The 8112-nt window shown below is 40.2% G+C and overlaps 1 long non-coding RNA gene across 1 annotated transcript; it reads right to left on the reverse strand.

Moving 5' to 3' along the window:
* Positions 1–2052: 2052 nt before the first annotated feature.
* LOC143415138 (uncharacterized) lies at positions 2053–6447 on the reverse strand. Its single transcript, XR_013095748.1, has 2 exons — positions 6096–6447; positions 2053–2559 (listed from the first exon to the last, which is right to left on the reverse strand). It is a non-coding gene; the product is annotated as an uncharacterized LOC143415138 (long non-coding RNA).
* Positions 6448–8112: the final 1665 nt, after the last annotated feature.

Consider the following 8112-nt stretch of genomic DNA (forward strand, 5'->3'; position numbering starts at 1 on the left):
TAGAATAGAATAGAATTCAACTTTATTGTCATTGCACATGCACAGGTACAGGGCAACGAAATGCAGTTTGCATCCATCCAGAAGTGCTTTAGTGATATAGATATATTACAATATATATTAGCAATAATATAGATATGTGAGTATATTACAGAAATGGGTCTATTATGGTATGTTATAATGTACACGGTATGAAGTATGTTGTGAATATTCTATAACTATAAGTATGTACAGGATATGAACAGGATATAAATATGAAAAACTATACAGAATATGAAATAAATAACTTTACAGAATCCGAGATATACAGTTATACAGAAATGGGAACTATGCAAGTTGTAAACAGTTGTAGGATTAAAGATTATCGAATGTACAGAATGATTATTTACACAGAGCTATACAGTAGTGCAGTTAAGATAAGTGAGGGTGTAGATAGTTTCTACAGAGGCTATATAAAGTGCTGGTGGTTGTGAGTGGTGGTTCACTCCATGTTATTATTGTGTGTTTGAGGGTACAGTTGTCCATTGTGTGTGTGTGTATGTTCAGTCCATGAGTTTAACGTGGGTCAGATGTCAGGAGGCAGAGTTCAGGAGTCTGACAGCTGTGGGGAAGAAGCTGTTCCGGTACCTGGTGGTCTTAGTCCGGAGGCTCCTGTGGCGCCTCCCAGAGGGCAGGAGGGTGAAGAGTCCATGTGATGGGTGACTGGGGTCTTTGATGATTTTCCCAGCCCTTTTCAGACACCGCTTCCTGTAGATGTCTTTTATGGCAGGAAGTGGTGCTCCGGCGATGCGCTGGGCAGTTTTCACGACCCTCTGCAACGCCTTCCGGTCCGAGGCAGAGCAGTTCCCGTACCAGACTGTTATACAGTTGGTCAGGATGCTCTCGATGGTGCAGCGATAGAAGTTCACCAGGATGTCTGAGGACAGGTGGTTCTTCCTCAGAGTCCTCAAGAAGAAGAGGCGCTGGTGAGCCTTCTTGACCAGCTTGGCACTGTTACAAGAATATTTTTCTTTCTATTGTTTTCTATTATTTTAAGTTAAGCAGGACAGAGTTCTTTTAAAGAAAGATTTACTTATATTCTCAAAAGTTAAGCATGACAGGCTTCTGTTTAAGAAAGAGACTTGTTTTATTGTGTTAATGTTGTCATTTTGAGCTAAAAATAAATAGCTAAATGATCATTTGTTTCACATGTGTTGATATCACAAAGAATAGAATATGCATCTACTTAAATCAACTTCAAGTCAAATGGTTAAAAAAATAATTTCACACACAAAAAAAGAGCTAGAAAATTCACCACACTGGGAAGGGTGAAGACAACTGGGTCGCCCGGTCCTGGCCACGAGGTGTCCCTTATTTATTTTTCAGGGAGTTGGCAACCCTAGGTTCAAGGGACGTGCCCCTTTAGCCTTCATCACTGACTGGTGTCCAGTGACTTTAGACTTTAGAGCTTTTATTGTTCGGTTTCTTGCACACTGAAATTGGGTAGCAGGACCACAAAGGTGCAAAAGTAAAGAAAACAATCTACAACGAGGAAAAAGCAAAATATATGTATCCATATATGTGAGTAAACTGTAGACATGGTGTATGAAACACTGAAACAGAAACGTTGTTGGGCTGTATACAAGGGCAGTTATATAATATATTAAATAAATGAATAATGGTGAAGGAGCTATGGTGGATGGTAATTCACTGAGAGCAAAATATTGCACCGAACAAGGAAAGACTGAGATATAGCACATAGCAGTTGATCAATAACAGCGTCAGAGTGGTTGTATGGGAGAAGTGTGCTCACACAGAGGTCTGACAGCTCACAGGAAGAAGCTGATCTTTAGTCTGCTGGTTTGCACCTGATGGATCTGAACCTTATCCAGAGGGCAGGATGTTGAATAGATGATGGTGTTCATCACCAACCCTTTACTCCACCCTTGAATATCAGCATGCAAAAGCCCTCGAGATGACTGGAACATATAATGTTTGCTTTGGTTACCATTTTAGTTTAGCATTAGCATTAGCACTACAGGTGTCAGGTATGTCAAAGGTAAAATCACCCAGGCAACAAATCAAATCACTTTTATTGTCATATCACATGTGCAGGTACATTGGTACAGCACATGTGAGTGAAATTCTTGTGTGCGAGCTTCACAAGCAACAGAGTTGTGCAAAATACAATAATGTAAACAAGCAAAATACAAGAATGGCTACATCTGAGACTAATAAATATATGTAATATATAATAGTATATGCATTTCTGGATGTGTATACTAAATGTTTTTCTACGTGTGTGTGTGTGTGTGTACACATATTTTACAAATTAAATAGAGTAAACAATAAAATAAAATATATAAAATATACAGAGTTGAATATGTGCAAAACAGTGGCATTACTGTACAGTATGGAGTGCATAATGTTAAAGTTCCAGCAGTGAAGCTGAGGTGTCTATGACGTGTTCAGCAGTCTGATGGCCTGGTGGAAGAAGCTGTCTCTCAGTCTGCTGGTTCGGGACCGGATGCTGCAGAACCTCCTTCCTGATGGAAGCAGTCTTTTAGGAACGCAACCCCTGATCTGTGAACACCAAATAAGAGAGAATTCACTACAGTGTCACAGGTGTTCACTCACCTGCCTTCACAAGCCTGTGAGCTGATTGGCAGATGGCAGTTTCCTTTTAATTTTTTCAAAGTGCCATTAGGTTATATATACTGTGTTTTGGACAAATGAGTAGTCAATCCTTTACTTCATGAAGGTCATTCATCAATCACACATGTAATTTTCTTAAACATGGTGATTTGATGTTGTATAATTACCTGATGAAAAAAGTTTGGAAAGCTCAAATCTGAATGTTCCTCACAAAAACATTCAAAAACGAACAACACAGCAGAAACACAGAGTACAACACGTGTGTGTCAGTGTGCTGCACAGATAAATCTCAGGTTAAAAAGAGAGAAAACAACAGGCTCTGCATGCAGGACTCAGTCTGAACACCAGGTATTTCTGCACCTGTATTATTACAGCGAACGAGTGACACACGCTTATGTTGCTGTGCACACACACCTGCATCAGCTGATGATGGTGTTACCTGAAGACTTAAAGAAAGAATCCAGTCACAGTTAACCTTAAGATGGACGGTTACCTTGAAAACGTGTATTAGAGTTCATATAAAACCATTTAAGTGAGACATTTACTCAAAATGCAGAAAAGTGAGTCCCACGCTCGTCTCGGGTAAAAAAGTGTGACAAGAGTCATGGTGGGAACCTTTGAACAGCAATCTTATAACACTTCGAGTATTGAACATGAAGGAGAAGTTCTAAGTTGTGCCTCCTTTTGTCTTGGCCAACAAAAACACAGGCAGGGAGGTGGGGAATGTGGACAGGAAGCTGCAGGAAGCTACACAGCAGCAGCTCTGAGGCTGGCTGAGCTGGAAGTGAGCGGCGTCCTCCAAGAAACACAGACAGCGTCCCACAGATGTCAAATAAACCCATATTCACATCTCATCTAAACCCATTCAGTGTTTGTCCAGACACACGAGCATGCATGGATGCTTGTGCTGCATGTTTAACATTTTTCTTCTCTTCTCTTGTTTTTCTTGGTTAAACACACTCATGCTCGTACATTTAGCTTTGTCCCCTGGTCTCTGTCGGTCCCTTGTTTTGTCAGCACACCAAGACTTCTGTTCTGGAAGATTTCTTCCCTTTCTTTGTTTCCACTCTTTGTTTGTTTTATTATTCATTTATGTTTTTCTCAATTTTGCTTTCTATTAATTTCTCTCTTCAAACATTCTTTGTGCTCTCTGCTGTTGTTTTTATTGTTTTGCATTAGTTAATCTCAGAGTGAGACCAGTGAACTTTGCAGCTCTAAGAGCGAGTCTTCGCTCACTCAGTCTGTCAGAGGCGCAGTTAAAGCAACCGCTGCAGGCTTTCAGTAAAAACGGTGCTGCTGGAGTGATTGGAAGTCTCCTGACTGTTTGACCTCATTCAGCACTGACACAGAGGCTGCTGTGCTCCTGCAGGGGGCACCAAACATCGCAGGTTAAGTAGAGCAGCATTGGACAGGACGTCGCGCACACGGTGTTTTAAGCATTGCTGCTTTATGATAACTGTGCTTACTTAAAAAGGCATAATAATACAATTTTAAAATGAAAGAACAGATCTGAAGTATTAATCATTTTAAAGAGTATTTGTGCTTCAGTTTATAGCAGTGCCACTCCAGCAGAGGGTTGGAGTCAGAGAAAATATTATGTGCAGTTGTTTAACCCACAGAAGCGTCTAACCTTTAATTATTGAGACACACAGAGTGTAAACTGGATAAACATACTTTGTGTTAACAAGTTCTGCAGAACTAAAAGTGCATCGAAGCACATTTTCTCCAGAAATCACCAGTTACTGCTGTAATAGTTGTATATAAAAGACTTTACTCTGCTTTTCTTTAAATGAGAAGTGGAATAGAGGCACAGGCATCAAAAACAAGCTGCATTTAAGTCTGTAAACAGGTGGGTGAGAGCTGCTTTGTGGCTTTATGCTGGACCATCAAACGTCTCAAAGACTAATGATGTTTACCTCTCCAGGTCCCCTTGAAGGATGGAAATGTACCTTTTTCCAAGCACGCGAGCACATGTCTGTGCACAGGCACACGTAATCGTGCTGCTGCTGGCCGGGTTACACTTTTCTTTCTCTATTGTTGCCTCCACAGGTGTAGAACATCTGACCAATGTTGTTCATTAATTAACAGGCAAACTTCAAGCTAGATGGAGGCTATGTCATCAGTGGAACCAGGCTGGGGGTCATGCTCTCATAGCTTCACTCTGGAAGAATTTAAGAGACCTTAAAGTCATAAAATATAACCTCCCAGAGAAGCAACCTACGCTGAGTATTGGCAGCATTAACAGTAACAGAACTTATTGGTCTTCTAATCAGAAAAGCTGAGGAGGCAAGCAGACCACGAGACAACGCGTACACGTTTGATTATGTTTCGTTTAGTTAGCAAAAGGTCAAAAGGTCCATTTTTATCTTTTTATCCACAGTAAGTGGAAACAGTCTCACTCGCTGTCACCGTGAAGGCTGATAGAAACAATGGCATTAATCCAAGGTGATGCTTATTTATATGAACCATTTTTCATAAAGGATTAAAGAGGACATGAAGAGAAAGGGCACTCTGAAATTAAACTATAGTTACATTATCAGGTTAACGAGGGAAATGTAATCAACATGTCTTTGCAGGAGGAGGAATTACTCTGTGCGAGGAAGCATGGCCTTTCTTTGGCTGCCGTCATAAAAAGTCTATTTTGAAGCTTTAGTTTGATGAATGTGACGGTCCCGCGTCTGTGACTCAGTGTTTTGAGTTTGTGGTTTCACTTTGGTTCTTGTTGTTTGTTATATTTCACTTTGTTTATTTCTCGGCTTCACTTTACTTGTATTTGAATTCTGGTTTCTTTGATCTTCTATGTGGTGTTTGAGTGTGTTAGGCTCTCGTGTAAGTGTTAGTCAGCGACTTCCTTCTGCTGTTTTTGCAGTCCTGTGTCTCTTCTGTTGTGTATTTAGTTGTATTCCTTGCCTGTGTCGTTACCTGGATTCTGTTCACCTGTGCCCAGCAGCGCTCGTGTCCTCTAACTGCCCTGTTGTGTAGATATAGTTGTGTCTTCCTCTGAGTCCTTGTCATAGTTTCCTTTCGTTGTTTTTCTGCCTGCATTGCTAATTTAAATGTTGTTTCAGTCTGACTCTGGGTCCTTTTCCTGTAATTTCTTAATTTTAGTGGTTAAAAAACTGTTAATCAGAGAAATCTGATAAATTAATAAATTTATGAGTAAATCAAAATGCTTAAAATGTTTCTGTGGCCCAAAGAAGATTTAACAAAGCCTTTAGTCTTCGAGGTGATCCATGTCTATCATCGTTTGCTGTGTCAAATTCTCCCATTGATTTCAATGCAAAGTGTTTGGAGTATTTCTTTGTTACCTTTTTAAAACAGAACATTTCGTACAAACACACAAATGCACACAGACACTGGACATTCATTAAATAAAAATGCATATTAACATAAATTTACTACAACAGTCAAAATAGGACTTAATGGGGAAAAAAGATTTGCATTAAAAAAAGAAGTTCTCCTACTTTAACGATTCGTTCGTCTCTCCACATCACTGCAGCGCAAAAGCTCTCTCAGCCAAGTTTCAGTGATTATGCAGCTGCACTTTTCCAAAATAACCATCAAATAACCGTCTCGGGCTGAAGCAGTCTGCTGTCCAAACGTCTGCTCCGTCTTGATCTTACCTAAAAGTCTTTTGAAGATATTCCAAGAACACAGAGTTTAAGACCAAAAGGGATTTTTCATATTTAGTGTTTCTGACAAACATTTGAAATCTTTCCAAAAGTTCTGGATGTCTGGATATTCCCACAGCCAATGAAACAAAGCACCCTTTTCATTCAGGCATTTAGTGCACACATCTGACTTTTGTTGCCATGATGCCAGGTCTCTCTTGGAAATGAGATTTTTAATCTCAATGAGATTTTTACCTGGATAAATAAAGGACTAATAACATCTGAAACACTGGCAGAGACATGATGGGAGTTAAGTGCGTTCTCGTCAGCCACTTACTCTGAAGCTTAGTTTAGTTTTCTCAGTATTTAACTCATCCTGTAATCATTCATCAACATCTTTGTAGTGTTCCTCATGTACCACTTTATAGAAAGGCGGTGACATTTACACTGACAGCGCTGTGAACTCGTCAGTAACATTTGCAACTTACATTGTAGCAAAGCAACATTTTCTTTATTTTTCAAAACTAAACACAAAAATCAAACAGGCTAATGTTCAAACACGGTTTCACTGTTGTTCATGCAGCTTCAGAGGACGTGTCGCATGTCTCATCGTGGTGCTACATGCACTCATAAAAACAACAGAGATCAGTGGAATAACTGAACACATCTGACTGATGACATACACAGTAAATCACAACACGACCTCCTTTGAAAGAAAAGCAACAATTCTGAAATCAGCTCTGTCACGTGGACTTGGCCACACTCTCTCATCCATGTCAGAACAAATGTTCTCACTTGCCAAACATCTTGGAAAGAACCTTCAGGCGTGACGAATCCAGCCGGACTCTGGTCTGCTGTGATGTCCCTGCATGCCTCATCCACGGCCCGGAGAAGGGTCACGTGTTGATGCGGACGCCTACCATACACGTTCCACCTCAATGTGGAGAAAATTCCTCAATAAGGTCGAGGACAGCAGGAGCATCAGGGCGACTACACAGCAGCAGAGTGTGGATGGCTCTGAAACCATTGCCTGCACCAGCTGAGATTGGTGGGACATGAAAATGTCCCATTTAACAAGACGCACTGTGTTTCTAATGTAGCCGCACACGGTGATGTGTTGGGTACTTCCTCTTCCTGCTCCATGTTACAGTACTGCTACGTTGCTATGGAAACCACTCAATAATACTTGCGGCTGAAATGAATCATCAGTAACAAACTGGTGTGAGTGGATCTGAAATTTCCATGACCAAAAATGAAGTTAACATCAGCCAACATCTGAAGTGTAATATGTAAATAGTTTTTGGAAATGGTAACGCTTTGATGCTGAGTTGGATCTTTGACTTAGCTTCATGTTATCCGAGAAACTGGAAACCTGGTTCTGAAGCTAACGTAGGAAACAATTCTTACTACGGTACAACCAGTCCTGCAGCAGCTCTAAAACGTCTGGAAAGAGAAAACCAGGTGAAGCCGAGCTGCCAAATCATTGCTATCAGCCTTTGGCCCTCAGCTAGGACTACACCTGATGACCTGCTATTATGCAAACCTGCTGTTTAGCTACTTTTGTGCGGGCTAAAGGTCACAGACATTCTCATGTATACATGTGTTTTGTGGCATTCCTCTGAGCTGTGTTTTATTTCTTCAGCTCCTCTGGTTCGTCCTATCACTGCCCAGTCTCGACAGTTATGTATATAATAATAATAATAATGATAATAATGATGATGATGATGATGATGATGATGATGATGATGATGATGATAATAATGATGATGATGATGATGATGATAATAATAATAATAATAATAATAATGATGATGATGATGATAATAATAATAATGATAATAATAATAATGATGATGATGATGATAATACT

This window comes from Maylandia zebra, linkage group LG23 (assembly GCF_041146795.1).
Source record: "Maylandia zebra isolate NMK-2024a linkage group LG23, Mzebra_GT3a, whole genome shotgun sequence".
NCBI classification, from domain to species: domain Eukaryota; kingdom Metazoa; phylum Chordata; class Actinopteri; order Cichliformes; family Cichlidae; genus Maylandia; species Maylandia zebra.